At 38.6% G+C, this 16,624-nt stretch overlaps 1 pseudogene; it reads left to right on the top strand.

Annotated features, from left to right (window-relative positions):
- The first annotated feature begins 7,661 nt into the window (after positions 1–7,661).
- On the top strand, positions 7,662–8,931 carry LOC102130621 (acylglycerol kinase, mitochondrial pseudogene; annotated as a pseudogene).
- Positions 8,932–16,624: the final 7,693 nt, after the last annotated feature.

Raw genomic sequence — 16,624 nt, 5'->3', positions numbered from 1 at the left:
TCAAGGGATCCTTATCACCACAGCCTACTAAGTAGCTGGGATCACATGCACGTGCCACCGCACCCAGATAAGTTTTTTCATTTTTTGTAGAGATGGGGTCTCACTATGTTTCCCAGACTGGTCTCAAACTCCTGGGCTTAAGCAATCCTCCTGCTTCAGCCTTCCAAAGTGCTGGGATTTTAGGTGTGAGCCACTGCATCTGTCCTATTTTGCACATAATCAGTAAAAAAGCTATTTTCATGGGGGTACAGGAAATAAAGAAAAATACACATAAGAAAGACCCTTTAAGCTGTGACATTATATTAACGTCACATTATATTAATTAAATTCACTATTAAATAATAAGGTTGACTAACATCCAAGAGTGTTGGCAGTTTAATAAGGGACTCTATAAACGAACAGACTAACCCCGAAAGGAATAAGGCGCTAGTGAAGAGATGCCAGGAACCGGGGCCATAATTTTTATCAGGATTTTTAACTCATATCTTCCAAGTTACACCACAGTGGTCAAACACTACTCTTTGAATCTTAGGTAAAACCAGTTGTGTGGTGCTTTTTAGTTTTTATTTAAGTTTGTTTTATTTATTTTTAAAGGATAATGGTAAAATCTATGTAGACTCACTCTTCTATTTCTATCCGGCTCACAAACCCTGGAATTCATTTCCCAATCTCCTCGTGCTGCTATTCTGGCCTCCTGCCCATCTTTCCTGCTCCACTTCCCTATGTGTGGAGAGACTAAGTGAAGACAGACTGGCCAGACTAATTTTTCCAAGGGTGAGCTCAACTTTGGATTTTTACTTTAAAGTAGAATATGAAAATTCCCTTTAGGACAGTTTCCTGTTTTAGATCACAGTCTATTTAGTAAAAATTTTGCCAGTAAATCTGAAGGAATAAAGTCTAGGTGGAAAAAGAGAGAGGAAAGAGATAATCCATTCTTCATTTACTCAGTTATTATTTTAAACTTTCACAAAAAAGTGATTTATACATGTGTATTTTCTTAATATTCACCTATTCAGCAAACATTTGTTGAGTGTCTACTGTGTGCCAGGCACTGAAATATATGATTTCACCAGTGTACATCTTTTCTTTCTCATGACAACCCTATTAAGTAGAATTGTCAGTCAGATGTGGTGGCTCATGCCTATATTCCAAGCACTTTGGGGGGTCAAGGCAGGAGGATCACTTGCGCCTAGGAGTTCAAGGTTGCTGTTAGCTATGATTTTGCCACTGAACTTCAGCGTGGGCGACAGAGGTGACAGAGCAACCTCAAAAAAAAAATTGTCACCTTACTTTATAGGTCAAGAACTGAAGTGCAGGGAGTGGAAGTGACCTGCCCCAGGTCACAGTGTTGGTTAGATTCCAAATAGAGTCTTTGGTCACCAGAGCTACTGCTTTTCCTACCAGCCTTGCAGTTGCCTCTCCAGTTGAAGTTGTTGTGGAGACTGTGCTATAAGCAGTCAAATTATTAGCAAAGGTATGCACCCTTGTTCATCAGATGACAACATTTTAGTAGTCTAATTTTACCAGCCTATTTATTTAGTGACATAGAATAAGTTGGTTCAATAAAGACAAATGGTAGTATTTGGGCTTTTTGCCTAATCAAGTTTAAATATACTTTTTAAAGGGTTTCGTTCAAAAGCCACTGTTTTACTTAATGTGGAAGTACTGGGAGCCTTCCCACTAAAATCAAGAGGGAAAAAAAGATGCTCACTCTTGCCACTATTATGTAACAGTGCATTGAAGGTATTAGGTACCCTAACCAGACAATAGAATAAAATAACTATTTTAAGAATTGGAAAGAAAGCAATAAAAACATTTCTACTCACATATAATAGAATTGTCTTCTACCTGAAAATCAAAGAATCAAGTAAACAACTACTACAAACATTTAACAAAATTTAGTACATTAGTAAAATATAAAATTAATGTATAAAAATAAATTCCCTTCACATATGCAAGCAACTATCAATTAGAAGATATAATGGCAGGGAAGATCACATGTTAAAAAGCAGCCAAAAACATTACATACATAGTAGTGAATAGATAAGAAATCTACAAACCTTTATGAGGAATACTTTCAAACACTTTGATATTCATCACCTAAACACATTGATCAATCTTAGAATCACTAAAAATGAAACAGCCAGACATATGCCTTCTGATCCAATATTAAGTACCCGGCATCAACCATGAAATATCTTTAACAAATAAGTGAATCTCATCAAGAAATATAAGGAATAGAAGAACAAATTAAATGACACAATGAAGCAAGCAGACAAATCTAGAATATGAAACGTTCCAGAAGACAATTGACCCAGGTTCTTCAATTGATTTATTGAAGGGATAAAAATGGAGAAAGGACATTGCTTTAGATTCAAAAAGAATCAATGGATGTAACAACCAAATGTAATGTGTGGACCTTGTTTGGATCCTGACGCAAACTAATTAACAAAAAATAAAACAAACTTTTTGAGACAATTGAGAAACTTTTAGTATGTATTACAGTTGACTCCTGAATAATGCAAGGGTTAGGGGTGCCGACCCTCGCACAGTTGAAAACTAGCATATAACACTGACTCCTCCAAAACTTAACTGCTAATAGCCTACTGTTGACTGGAAGCTTTATCAACAACATAAACAGTCGATTAACACACATTTTGTGTGTTGTATGTATTACTTTCTTACAATTAAGTAAGCTAGAGAAAAATGTTGTAAGAAAATCATAAGAAAGAGAAAATATATTTACTATTCATTAAGTGGAAGTGTATCATCATAAAAGTCTTAATCCTCGTTGTCTTCATGTTGAGTAGGCTGAGGAGGAGGAGAGGGGTTACTCTTGCTGTCTCAGGGGTGGCAGAGACAGAAGAAAATCATGTATAAGTGGACTCATGCAGTTCATACCCATGTTGTTCAAGGGTCAATTGTATATGATAATAAGAGAGTGTTTAATAATTTTGTTAGATGGGATAATGGCTTTGGGGTAATAGAAGAAAATTTCCACATTTTAATGAAACACATACTAAAGATATTTAGGGAGTGAAAAGAAATAATGCTTGGAATTTGCTTTAAAATCATTTGTGGGAGGTAGAGAGAGAGGAAAAGATAGAGGATGAAATCGAAAAATCTTAATATTATTTGTATTAGCTTGCTAGGGGTGTGTCTTAGTTTATTTTGTGTTGCTATAAAAGAATACTTCAGGCTGGGCAATTTATAAAGAAAAGAAATTGACTTAGCTCATGTTCTGCAGGCTGAGAAGTTCAAGGCATGACTCTGGCATCTGGCAAGGGCTTTCATGTATGTTACAATGTGGCAGAGAAGGTCAAAGGGGGCAGTGGGTACATACAAAGAGAGGGGAAATCCTGAAGAGCATCCTGGCTTTACAACAAGCCACTCTCTCAGGAAGGAATCCATTCCCACAAAAACTAATCCAGTATCATTACAACAAGCACTCATTACCCCGAATACAGCACCACGACATTCATGAGGGATCTGCCCCCATAACACAAACACACCCCACTAGGCCCCACCTCTCAATACTGCCATATTGGGGATCAAATTTCAACATGAGTTTTCGTGGGGACAAACAAACCATATCTAAACTATAGCCAGATGCTGTAACAAAATATCACAGACTGTATGGCTTAAACAACAAATTTATTTCTCACAGTCCTGGAGACTGGAAGTCTGAGATCAAGATGTCAACAAGTTTGGTTTCTCCCGAAGCCTCTCTCTTTGGTTTATGGAAGGCCACCTTCTTGCTGAGTCCTCAGTGATCTTTCCTCTGTGCACATGTTTCTCTGTCCTAATAGCCTCTTCTTACAAGAAGACCAGTCAGATTAGATTAAGGCCCACCCAAATGGCCTCATCTTAACATAATTGCCTTTTTAAAGCCTATCTCCAAATACAGTCATGTTTTGAGGTACCGGGTGTTAGGGCTTTGACATAAAAATTTTGAATAATGAGTGTATGTGAGTTTATAGTACTATCTATACCCTTTGCTTTTGTGTATGTATAAAAATGTGTATTAAATACAACAACATTCCAGAGGAGGACATAAAGGTACACCCAAGGCTGGGTGCAGTTGCTCACGCCTGTAATCCCAGCACTGTGGGAGGCCGAGGCAAGCAGATCATGAGGTCAGGAGTTTGAGACCAGCCTGGCCAATATGGCGAAACCCCCATCTCTACTAAAAATACGAAAATTAGCCAACGTAGTGGCACATGCCTTTAGTCCCAGCTACTTGGGAGGCTGAGGCAGAAGAATCGCTTGAACCCGGGAGGCAGAGGTTGCAGTGAGCCGAGATCATGCCACTGGACTCCAGCCTAGGCGACAGAGCAAGACTCCATCTCAACAACAATAACAACAACAACAACAAAGTACACCCGAACAGATAAACATATATAGCATGTCCCATAAATAGGCACCATCAGGAAGATATTAATTATCCCTAAGCAAATTCACAATTTTAACATATCTCAATAAATACACCAACATTCATTTCCTGGAACTGAATAAGCATATGCAGAAAAATAAGTAAACAAGAAGAGTCAGGAAAATTCTGGAAAATGAAAGAGTAATGGGGTGTGGAGCAGCCTTATTGGATACTAAAACATACTCTAGAGCCTCAAAAATTAACAGTGTGGTATTTGTGCATGACTGGAAGAGAATAAAAATCCCAAAATAGACCCAAGTGCATAAGATGATTTAATACATGATAAAAGCAACTTCTCAAATCAATGGAGGTAGAAATAAACTTTCTGATCAATATTAGGACAAGTGGGAAGCCATTTCAAAAAAGACTAAATTGAATCTATACCTCATGCCATATGTCAGGATAAAACTCAAATAGATAAAAGATTTAAATTTTTTAAAAAAACAAAACCATAAAAGCACTTAAAAGAAAGCCTTGAAGTCAGTGCCTTCCTAACCATGACTCAAAATCCAGAGGCCATTTTTTAAAATGATTGACAAATTGTGCTACACAAAAAAGAAAAACTTATGGCAAACACATGTGAGCGCGCGTGCACACACACACACACACACACACACACACACACACATACGCCATAAGACCATGAGCAATGTCAAAAGACAAAGGAGAAATAGGGAAAATATCTGTAACTTAGATATCACAGACAAAGGACTAGGCTAATTTCCCTAATTTTTAAAGAGTTTCTAGAAATCTGTGAGAAAAGACAAGAAAGCTTTTTTTTTTTTTTTTTTTTTTTTTTTCAGGGAGACCTAAAAAGAAATAATCGACATCATGAACAGACAACCTACAGAATGGGAGAAAATATTTGCAAACTATGCATCCAACAGGGGACTAATATTTAGAATTTACAAGGAACTCAAACAATTTCACAAAAAAACCAACCACATTTGGGAGAAAAGATGTGAATAGACATTTTTCAAAAGAAAACATATAAATGACCAACAAGCATATGAAAAAAATGCTCACCATCACTAATCATCAGAGAAATGCAAGTTAAAACCACAATGAGATATCATCTTATACTAATCATCAGAATAGCTATCATTAAAAGGTCAAACAAATAACAGTTGTCAGTGAGGATGCAGAGGAAAGGGAGTGCTTGTCCACTGATGGTGGGAATGTAAATTAGTACAACCACTATGGAAAACAGTATGAAAATTTTTCAAAGAACTAAAAATAGAACTACCCTTCAATCCAGCAATCCCACTACTGAGTATCTACCCGCAAGGAAAAGAAATCATTATATTAAAAAAAGATATCTGCACTCATATGTTTATGTTTATGGCAGCACTACTCACAATAGCAAAGATATGGAATCAACCTAAATGTTCATCAACAGATGATTGGATAAAGAAAATGTGGTATGTGTACACAGTGGAGTACTATTCAGCCACAAAATAGAATGAAATGTGTCTCTTGCAGCAACATGGATGGAACTGGAAGCCATTATCTTAAGTGAAACAACCCAGAAACAGAAAGTCAAATACCACATGTTCTCCCTTATAAGCTAAAATTACTTAACCAGTACAATTGATTTCTTAATGGGTACATTATTTGGATGATGGACACAATAAAAGCATAGATTTCACCAGTACTCAATATATATCCAGGTAACAAAATTGCACTTGTACTCCTTAAACTTTATACAAAATCTTTTAAATAAGAAAAATAAAATGGGAATGCCAAAGTAAATGAACACATCTTTCACAGTAAAAGAAATCCACACACAAAAAAGAAATTAATATAAATGTAATGGCACTGGGGCTAGGCATGGTGGCTCGTGCCTGTACTCCCAGCACTTTGGGAGGCTGAGGTGGGCGGATCTCCTGAGGTCAGGAGTTCCAGACCAGCCTGGCCAAAATGGTGAAATCCCATCTCTACTAAAAATACAAAACAAAAACAAAAACAAAAAAAAAAAACACTAGCCGGGTGTGGTGGTGCACACCTGTATTCCCAGCTACTCAGGAGGCTGAGGCAGGAGAATCGCTTGAACCTGGGAGGTGGAGTCTGCATTGAGCAGAGATCGCGCTACTGCACTCCAGCCTGGCAGACAGAGTGAGACTCTGTCTCAAAAAATAAATAAATAAATAATTTAAAAAATTTAAAAATAAAAAAATAAAATGTAATGGCCCTTAAACATATGAAAAGATGTTTGACTTCTCTCATAATATGAAAAGTTCAAATTTAAAACTACACCAAGATTTTTTTTCTCACCTATCAGTTTGGTAAACATTCAAAAGTTTGATACCACACTCCACTGTCAAGCCTGTATAGAAAACAGTCACTCTCATACATTACTAATGGGACTGCAAATTAGTACAACATTTATTAGTTTGGTAGGGCTGCCATAAGAAACATCGCAGACCGGGTGGCTTAAACAACAGAAAGTAATTTTCTCACCATTCTGCAGGCTAGAAGTCTGAGATCAAGGTGTTGGCAGGACTGATTTCTTCTGAAGCCTCTCTGCATGCCTTATAGATGGACATCTTCTCCTCTATGTGTCTTCACGTAGTCTTCCCTCTTTACATGTCTGTGTCCTAATCTCTTTTCATAAGGACACCAGTCGAATTGAATTACGACCCACCCTAATGACCTCATTTCAACTTAATTATTTCTTTAAAGACCCTCTCTCCAAATGCAGTCACATTCTGAGTTACTAGGGCTTAGGACTTCAATATAAGAATTTTACGGGTCACAATTCAACCCACAATTACCCTTATGGAAGGAAATCTAGATATAGCTATCATGACTACCAATTCATTATCCTTGACCAGCAACTCGACTTCTGGAAATCTATCCTACAGATATACCCGCACACATATAAATTGACATATGTATGAAGATATTCATTTCAGTCTTGTTGAGGCTGAAATATTCATTTCAGACTGGTTGAGTGAACTTTGGTTTGTCTACACAGTGCAAAATTATGCAGCTGTGAAAAGAAATGAGGAAGTTCTCCATGCACAGGTAAGGGCAGATCTCCATGATAAATGAGGAAAAAGAATGCACAAAACAGTGTAATACTAGTATGCTACCTACATACTCCGGGGAAAGTACATTTGTATTTGCTTGTATAAAATTTGCATAAGGAAACACTGAAGGCTGAACAACTACAACAAAATGCTAATAAAAGTGGTTACTGAGCGGGACCAGCCATGCAAATCTCTAGATGACAGTGTAATTTAAAACACTTCAAAATCATTGGAAGAAAGCTATTGCTGGGCTCTGCCTGCTGACCTGGGGAGGTCAGTGGCTCTATGGAAAACACTGTGATAACCTACTAAGGAGAGCAGCCTGTGAAGAAGCTCAGGTGTTTGGCAATCAACTCATTCCTTCCAATGCACAAGTGAAGAAGGAAACTGTTTTTCTGAATCCTGCAGCTTGCAAAGGCAAAGCCAGGACTCTATTTGAAAAAAATGCTGCCCTGATTTTACATTTATCCTGGCATAGGTGTGACTATTGTTAAGGCAGATTATGAGGTACAAGCCAAGAAATTCCTGGAACTGATGGAGAACACTTATGTGATCATTGTTGCAGGAGGAGATGGGACACTGCAGGAGGTTGTTACTGGAGTTCTTCGACAAACAGATGAGGCTACCTTCAGTAAGATTCCCATTGGATTTATCCCACTGGGAGAGACCAGTAGTTTGAGTCATAACCTCCTTACTGAAAGTGGAAGCAAACTCCAACATATTACTGATGCTACACTTGCCATTGTGAACGGAGAGACAGTTCCATTTGATGTCTTGCAGATCAAGGGTGAAAAGGAACAGCCTGTGTTTGCAACGACCGGTCTTTGATGGGGATCCTTCAGAGACGCTGGCATCAAAGTTAGCAGGTACTGATATCTTGGGCCTCTAAAAATCAATGTAGCCCACTTCTTCAGCACTCTTAAGGAGTGGCCTCAGACTCGTGAAACCTCTATCTTGTATATGGGACCTACAGAGAGACCTCCCAATGAACCAAAGGAGACCCCTGTACAAAGGCCTTTTTTGTACAGGAGAATATTACGAAGGCTTACATCTTACTGGGCGCAACCACAGGATGCCCTTTCCCAAGAGGTGAGCCGAGAGATCTGGAAAGATGTGCAGCTGTCCACCATTGAACTGTCCATCACAACACAGAACAATCAGCTTGACCCAACACGCAAAGAAGATTTTATGAACATCTGCATTGAAGCCGACACCATCAGCAAAGGAAACTTTATAACTATAGGAAGTCGAAAGGTGAGAAACGCCAAGCTGGACGCCGAGGGCATGAAGTGTCTCCAAGCCAGCCAGTGCACTTTGCTTGTGCCAGAGGGAGCAGGGAGCACTTTTAGCATTGACAGTGAGGAGTATGAAGTGATGCCTGTGGAGGTGAAACTGCTCCCCAGGAACCTGCCGTTCTTCTGTGATCCTAGGAAGAGAGAACAGATGTTGGCAAGCCCCACTCAGTGAGCAGGCAGAAGACAAGTACTCCCAGACTACATTTTAAGCCACCAGTGGGACCAAAAGGGAACAGGTGCCTCAACCATCCCAACAGTGTTGTCAGAGGGTCCCGAGGGCATTTTCATGACAAGTACCCTTCTGCCCCCCTCCAGCAGTGCTTCCCAAAGTGTTCTCTGTCACCTGCTTTGCAATCAGCTTCCGTTAGTGGATGTTTTGTTTTGGTGTGATGGTCGACCCTCCTAAACACGGGCTTTCCTCAGGCTGGTTCAAGATGGAAAAGGACTTTCTTCTGTTTTCTCCCACAGTGCAACCACAGTGGAGAGCCCACAGTGGGCTTAGCCTGCCTAAGCCCTTCCATTCCCATTTTGTTCTTTGACCGTACTAGGAATTCCGGGGAAAGTGCCTTCCTTCCCTGGGGACCATTTCCTATTTCTAGGTTCCTCCACGGGTGCTGCTATTTTGTGAGCTCCGGCTCTTGCTTAGCATTTATTTTAGTTCTATCCTCAGTCCAGAAATGTATGCAAGGTTGTTTCCCCTTTCAGCCATGGCTACAGTACTGTAAAATGCTAGTTTTTATTTTTTTAAGTAGTGCCTCCTAAATGGTTTGCATGAGAGCCACTTGGGGTGCATGTTGAAAATTGATCTATTTGGGGTCCACCCCAAACCTAACAACCCAATTTGGGGATGGGGCTGAGGTATCTGCATTTTTTAAAAAGTCAGCCACCCTTCCCAGGTGATTCTGTAAGTTGGTCCCTCAACCACACTTGGAGAAATAGTGTTTTAAAGCAGTGGTCCACAAAGTATTCTGCTCATGTGGCCCCCAAAAGTATTTTGAAAAATGATGTATCCCCTCACCCACCTAAGTTGGCATCTAAAATTTGTCATGGGAAGTTAAATAGTTGACAAAGTATGTATTTGCTGGTGTCATGTAAATATTAGTATTTTAAAATAAAAACTGTTAGATCAGTATTTTAAACATATCCAGTACAATTTAAATATCACAACAGTTTGACACCCTTTATTCATTTATAAAAAGAAATGAGCTAGTTCTTTAGTAGTTGAACATTTTAAATTGGCTTTTCTCCTTCTATATTTCCATACCACTTTCAGTCGAGAATCCTATCATGATGTAATCTACTGTGCTTGGCATCTTTTACTCATTCACCCATTATCTTCTTGTCACAAAAAATATAAATGGAAATAAGTTTTTTTAGTTCTTGCTTTAAGTATTATCTCAGTCCAGAACAAATGTTATCGTAATTATTGGTATATAATGAAAATGATATTTATATAATTCTTTGAAGATTTTCTTAGAATGTTCTTTATCCTAATTAGTTCATTTATCCAAGAATACATGAATGTTATTTACAGCTGAGATGGGGTTCAACCTCAATTGTATTCCTTGTCTCATTTATTTATAGATGTAAGCACATAAATTCTATGGGAATAGAAAGAAAAAACATTGGTTACCAATAAGGGTGTATTGGGGACACAGAAAAGAGGGAGCAGGAGTAGAAGTGAAGTTTTCCATGTACCTTTTTATACAGTTTTTATTTCTAAATCATGTGAATTCAGATAATTAAAATTATATCTAATTTTATATTATATGTTTCTATGTAATATGCAGTTATATAGATATATTATATCTATATGTAATTATATCTGTAATTATCTATATGTAATTATATAGGTATATATATAAGCATAGATAGATAGATAGATAGATAGATAGATAGATAGATGCTTCCTAGCTTGGCTGTGAAATTTCTAGTACAATTTGAGATTAACTCTAATCTTTTTACTTTTGAAAATGGCTATTCTCAGTTTGTTAAAGCTTCATCTAGGGTTTTCAAATTGTGCCCTTGTGAAATAAAGAAAATCCCCAGGGACCGCAAATGCTTGCTTTCTTTATATTTTTCTTTGAAGAAAGGAGCTGAGTTTAAGAAGGCTAGAGGAAGTCCAGTTGGATTTGATATTGACCAAACAGGAGACTGCCCAGATGCTATTGATCCCCTGCACTCAGCAGCACAAACGCCCTTGGGTGTGCATTACTTCAAGCAAACGGAAGTGTGCCCCGCTGAGTGTGGGGATGCCTGGCTGGGGGTGGGAGGACCCGAGTGCACCACATCCAGCTGGGAGTGAAATTCCTGGAGAAAGCACCCACAGCACTCTGAACCTGCTTGCAGCCCAACGGCCTCGCTGAGAATGCTACATTTAAAAGTGCAGTTTTTGGATGATTCCCAGAAGATTTTTGTGGTTGATGTAAGTGGAAATCACATTGCTATTATTCCTTCATTATTCATTCAATAATGGTCATTTGTGAACAGCCCATTAGACAGCAATGTTATGTCTTCTTTAGGAACGAATGAAGGAGGACTGTGATTTTTAGCTTTGGAAAAATAATCTTTATTTAACATCACAATGTAGTTCATATTTTTCCATTAACCTTTCTCTTAGAACAAGTTGTCTTTTCTCAAGGGACAACAATAGCAAATTTTAAAGACAGGATAACTATTTGCAAAAAGCAAAGCAGCAATAAACTAGTTCTTTTACCCAATAAGGTATTATTGTTCATTGAAATTATGTCTGTGGGTCTCACCCCATGAGCATTTGTGGGGAGAAAACTGTTGTTCTGAGGGAAAGGAGTGGGGGAAGCTATCCTCCTTTTCTGAAGAAAACCTATGGGTTACAAGGGGTAGAATTATGTAGTTGTAATGAGAACTTCAGGAAGTAATGACAAGTATGAGAGAGAAAAATAGGATAAGAGACTATTTAGTTTGATTTAGTACTTATAGTTCAGAGTTCTTAATAAATTCCTAGCTACAAGATGATTGCATACAATTATACCTCATCTCTTCAAGAAAGAACAAATGTATTAAGCACATCATTTGGTGCTCATGTTCCAACATCTTAAGATATGTACATTTTGATGTCAGGATTTATGTACGAGGATTTTGAAAAGTTCTATGTTTTTATTGGAACCAAAAATGCTATTTGCTTTGATATTTACCTTAGCTACTAACAAGAGACAAATAGATTATTCTATTTGAAATTCATACAAAATGTTGGTTCTTTTCTTTTATACATGAAATGACAACTGCTGTGGCTCAGCCATGATGTTGGGTGTGTGGGTAGCCCATTTTTCCAATGAGTATTTTATTTTTATTTGAATCATGTGCTTTGTGAGTGATGACTTCATGTCTTCAGCTGCTGTTTTGCTGTCTCTTCCTTTCAGTTTTATGCGCAAAAGGCATTTTGAGGTCCATGGACCTGGATGATTTGTTTTTGTAGCAAATAGCTTCCATTAGAGGTATGAGGCATTTCCTATTATTTCTTGGAACTATGTTTAAGGGGTGGAAAATATCTTTTGAGTAGTTTATCCATTTGCAGACCGGTGGTGTATGCTCACAGTGCTGCAGTACCTGAATTAGTGAGCTGGGTATTCAAAAGATATTGCTTTAGGCTAAGTTTTTAATAGATATTTCAAGGAACTCAAAGAGAAATCTTTGACAAAAAGTGACAGAAGAGTTTTTTGAATGTGCAGTCTAATTCAGATCCATTTAAATGGGGTGGGGGGTGGATGGGGAACACAGTACTATATCTTCACAAAATTCACCCACAGAAGAGCTAGTTCCAGCAACTTAAAGACTTGATTTAGCTTCAAGTCAAACTTTCTCTTTCCAGCTGCAACACATTGTGTTCCTTAGAAAGATAATGGGAGAGATTTGATACCCAGCAATTCTGGTGTCAAAGCATGTGATCCCTTTTGCTCTGTGGAAGACTGCTTTGTAAGTAGCAATCGTGGTGTTACCCAGAGTGGCAATAGCACTGGCTGCAGTACTGTGAGTGGCTTTGTCCAGAGGAGTTAGAAGCTTAAGTTAGCATTCAGTCATCCAATAGTACCTTCTCTGCTTAACAATAGTAGATTGATGATGATGATGATGATGATGATGATGATGATAGTGATGATGATAATAGTGGTGATGATGATGATGATGATGATGATAGCAGTAGTGAGTCATCTGTGGATATCACTTTAAAATTTACAAAGCACTTTCACATCCATTAGTTCATTTGATCCTCCATTCTACCTTGTGAGTGAAGGTAGGAAAAAGATCTTTTCCCATTTTGTAAGTTAAAAGATGGGGACTCAGGGAACTTAAGTGACGTGTGCACGACCACACAGCATATAATTGCAGAGCTGGACTTCCAATCCAGAACTCTGCCCTCTCCTTCATATACAATTGTAACCAGAAGACTCATCTGTCAGTAGCCTTCAGTATTGCCGATGCACATTGTTTATTTTCTGATGACCTTAAAAGGCATAGAACTTGGCACACAGTGAGCTTTTGATGACTATTGTGAACCAGTTAGTAGATCCTTCTTTTCTTAATCATGGTTGAAGAATTATGTGGGACAGTGTTCCTTCAAGGTCAGGGAGACAATGGTGTGAATCTTTTCATCTATTCAAACACTTTAAAAGCAACCTAAAGAATGCTCTATTTTATTAGTATTAACAGTCCAAATTTGATGAGGAAATGCTTGGAACCATAATAAAGAGAACCCATTAATAGCTGAGGAAGGCCACATGGAGGACCTTTTGATGCTAAACTGAAGTCTCGAGAGGCATGGATCATAACCAGGGAAAATCGTCCTTCAAGATAAGATTCAAAAAAATAATTGGTTGCATAAGGGAAAATAGTGGACTCTTGGGTATTGGTGTTGATTTTACAGAAAGTGCAGTGGTAGAAATATAAAAAGGACTCATGATCAGATAAAATAATGTCACCTGGGGAAAGCTCATTGACATCCAGAACCCTTCCTCCACCCCTAGTACTATTATCTTGCTGAATTTGCCGGTGTCCAAGGTCTAACTTAGGCCTCCTAAGAAGCCTGTTTTGTCAGTACTCCACAAAAACTGGAGTCAGAGACTGACATTTAAAATTAGAATGCTAGTGTCACCATTTACAGTGGGATTGGGGACACTGGGGTCCTCTCATCATTTATATGCCAAATGATTTCAGAAGAGCCAGATCTGGAGGAATTAGATATATGATCCTAACATTCGATGGCTTGGTAATGCATCCATGTCCACAGAGGCCATGGCATTGAGACCTTTTAGTCATGTATTCATTAATTAACTCATTTAGTTAACAAATTATTACTGAGGACCTAATATGTCCCAGGCCCTGTTCTGGGGACAGTAGACTTTCCTATATTGATAGGTAAAGTTCGTGAGCAAGAGCACACTCTGGTCTGGACAATACTGCCTGGATGCTACAAATTTTGGCCTTGGTTATTCCTTTTTCTCTCATTGCATGATTGACAACTCTGCTTTCTGATCATCTTACTGTTTTTGACTTGTTAATACTTTCAGTTAGTTTATTAGAAAGAGTGGCTGCTCCCAAATACATCTTGTTTTCCTGAAGTTTCTTTGCATGTTTGTGCTCTGAGTCACTCGGTGTTGATTTTACAGATAAATTCTCTGAAAATATTAGTCAACCTTTTCTTTCATGAACTTCCAATAGTGTTTGGGGGTGCAGGATAGGTTATGGGACTTCAGAATTGCTAGAATGTGCCTACTAAAGTACAATCCAATGAAGAAAATGAATTTCGTGAAAACGTCATCTTACTTTTCAAGCCCTCATATTTATTTTATAAAACTGATCATTGTCAAATATTAGCATTATTCTTAGGGCTGATCTTACCATGGACAGCTTATCTTTAGACTGTCAAGGAAGGCTCTCTAGAATGATGATGGGAGTGGGTGAGCGGGACTAAAAATTGAATAAGGTCATGATTTACAAATTAATTGCAGGTTTTAATTGTATATTTATTTTTGCTTCTTCAACATGGAGACTAGAACTTCTCTCGATGGAAAAAAGGAAGATAAGACCAAAGTTAAAGCTTTGTGAGATATTAGAAACAATAGAGGGTCAAGTTTCTAGCTTGACTATGAATCTTCAATATACACACATGCACATGTGTACACACACTCTCTCACACACATTTAGTAGTAGTGATGAGTGCCTTTGGAGAGCAACCTCTTGTTTGCTCATCTCAGGTTACATAGAGAGTTGTACAAAATGGTCATCCCATCACCGTATTTGACACAGTTCTATCTGATATCCCTTTTAGGCTGCTGCATTTCTGTCTTTGTAAAAGCTGTTATTTCTGAATTTCCAAAATGATGTTTCACTTTGATGGATTCTGGAGCCTAAAGTCAAAACAAGATGTTAAAACATCTCTACTTTCACATTTACCTGATTGCTAAGTGATTGTACTGGCCATGCAGTTGGTACCAAGTAAGAGAATATAGTAAGTTAGCTCACCTAATTCCCTTGGGAGTCCATGATAAAGGCCACTAGGCCTCATTTTTGAAAAGAGACAGAGGAGAGGCAGTGCCAGGACCGAACACCGCTCAAGTTAAGTAGGAAAGCAAAGCACAGTGATTTTTAAATTTATTAGTGGTGGAATTTACCCTTGGGATGTTTGCCCAGGGGTTGGTTTTTAAATTTGTAATGATGAAGGATCTTTAGTAGTTTGGTCAACAGTGAAACAGATAACTGATTCCATCACTTCATAAGGCAAAGTTCTTCCAACTTCAATGATATGAAATTGTTTGGTGTGGCCGGGCGCGATGGCTCACGCCTGTAATCCCAGCACTTTGGGAGGCTGAGGCAGGCGGATCACGAGGTCAGGAGATCAAGACCATCCTGGCTAACACGGTGAAACCCCGTCTCTACTAAAAATACAAAAAATTTGCCAGGCGTGGTGGCGGGCTCCTGTAGTCACACCTACTCTGGAGGCTGAGGCAGGAGAATGGCGTGAACTCAGGAGGTGGAGCTTGCAGTGAACCGAGATCGCGCCACTGCACTCCAGCCTGGGCGACCAGCGAGACTGTGTCTCAGAAAAAAAAAAAAAAAAGAAAGAAAAAAAAAAAAAGAAAAGAAAAGAAATTGCTTTGGTGTGATAGAAGGTACCTGTATTTGGGACTACAAAAACTACCAAAAAACCCCCACCACTTTAGCTATGTAATCCTGGACTAATCACTTATCTCCTTAGCTCGCTGAGTTGCTGCGAGGAGTAATACAAATGAGGTAATGTATATTTGGAGTCTGATAAACCAGGATAGATTTGACTCTGCCACTGACAAGCTGTGGAGCCGTGGGCAAGTCACTTAGGCTATCTGAGCCTTAGTTCTGTCAACTGTAAATCCTAGACTTGGGGTGTCACGAAAAACTTCCAGAAGAACAAACCATTTAAGTTGCTGAGTAGGAGTTAAGAAGGTGAAGATCGAGAGGTAGATTGTGGGGGGAAGTATGGTGATCTACACAAAGGAAAGAGCGAAGGCCAATATGCAAAAGAGAACATGGTCCTTTCACAGAACAAAAGGGCCAATCTGAGTGAAGAATGGAGTATTGAAAGGAAAATGGGAGTGACTGGAGGTCAAAGTTGAAAAAGAGGTTGGTACCTAGACCATTCAGGCAATGTATTCTATATGCAAAGAAGTGTAGTCTTTATCCTGAAGGTGTTAGAGACCACTAAAGGGTTTAAAAGTGGGGACATTAGCCTCTGCTCATCATTCATTAATTTATGCATTTATTCATTCAGCCTATATTTAATAAAACTATGTTCTAAGTGCTAGAGATGCCAGGTAGAATCTGAATGTTCCCATCAAGTTTAGTGGACCCAATTTTAG

Source organism: Macaca fascicularis, chromosome X (genome assembly GCF_037993035.2).
Source record: "Macaca fascicularis isolate 582-1 chromosome X, T2T-MFA8v1.1".
Taxonomy (NCBI): Eukaryota; Metazoa; Chordata; class Mammalia; order Primates; family Cercopithecidae; genus Macaca; species Macaca fascicularis.
This window is presented reverse-complemented; position numbering and strand designations above follow the sequence as displayed.